General features: G+C 28.4%; 1 long non-coding RNA gene across 1 annotated transcript in view; it reads right to left on the bottom strand.

Annotated features, from left to right (window-relative positions):
- LOC128250906 (uncharacterized) overlaps positions 1–1,025 on the bottom strand; it is a 12,630-nt gene that overhangs the window by 4,286 nt on the left and 7,319 nt on the right. The gene's annotated exons all lie outside the window — the stretch shown is intronic.

Raw genomic sequence — 1,025 nt, 5'->3', positions numbered from 1 at the left:
TATATATATTGCATTTAATGTAATGCTCGCATTACTTAAATAAATGGAGTAGCATAAAAAGTGCATACTGCAATCATCTTTGAAATCCGTGTTGCTTATTTTGATTTTTTGATCACCTAGTTTATTGGAATGGTATTTGTATAATACCATTCCATACGATATTCGGGTGCCTTAACATAAGTACCATATTCAATCTTGAATCTAAATCTAAACCTTCTATATATATATATATATATATATATATATATATATCTCGAGGGAAAAGCAAGGAGAAGAAAATGGAGAATAAATCGATGGAATTACTGATTTATTTGCATGTTGTAGAAAGATGACGCTTTTTTAAAAAAAAACATTAGTTGAAAGCTCAAAAATGTTAAGAAAAACAAACGTAAGAAGAACCTAAAACGTCATCTTTCTACAACAGGCAAATAAATCAGTAATTGTTTTTCTCTCAATATTAATAATTTCAATAATCCTAAACATATACAAATGACTTTGCCATTATATAATACGGATTGAACCAGTGGAACACCTTGGATTCTATAATCCCTAATGAGTACTTAACTTCCTCAAATTAACTATATATATATATATATATATTTACGTCTCTTTGTGTCTGAGTTTGTTCCCCACCCACCATTGCTTGACAACCAATGTTGATATGTTTACACCCCTGTAACTTAGCGGTTCAGCAAAAGCCACTGACAAAATAAGTACTCGGCTCACAAAGAATAAGTCCTGGGGGCGATTTCTTCAACTAAAACCCTTTAAGGAGGTACTCCAGCATTGCTGCAGTCAAATGAATGAAACAAGTAAAAATATATATATATATATATAAATATATAGTGTTAGGGAAAAGAACCAAGGTTTATGAACTCATCGATGAAAATCCAGTCACATATTTATATATATTTTATACTGTGAAACTTAATTTAATTTTAATTTTTAATAAATTGATTTTTAATTGAGTTTTTACGTGTAATTTTGGATTTTATCCCTAATATTATTATTATTATTATTATTAT

Source organism: Octopus bimaculoides, chromosome 26, assembly GCF_001194135.2.
Source record: "Octopus bimaculoides isolate UCB-OBI-ISO-001 chromosome 26, ASM119413v2, whole genome shotgun sequence".
NCBI classification, from domain to species: Eukaryota; Metazoa; Mollusca; class Cephalopoda; order Octopoda; family Octopodidae; genus Octopus; species Octopus bimaculoides.
Note: the sequence above shows the minus strand (reverse complement) of the source record. Positions and strands in the feature narration are given on the sequence as shown.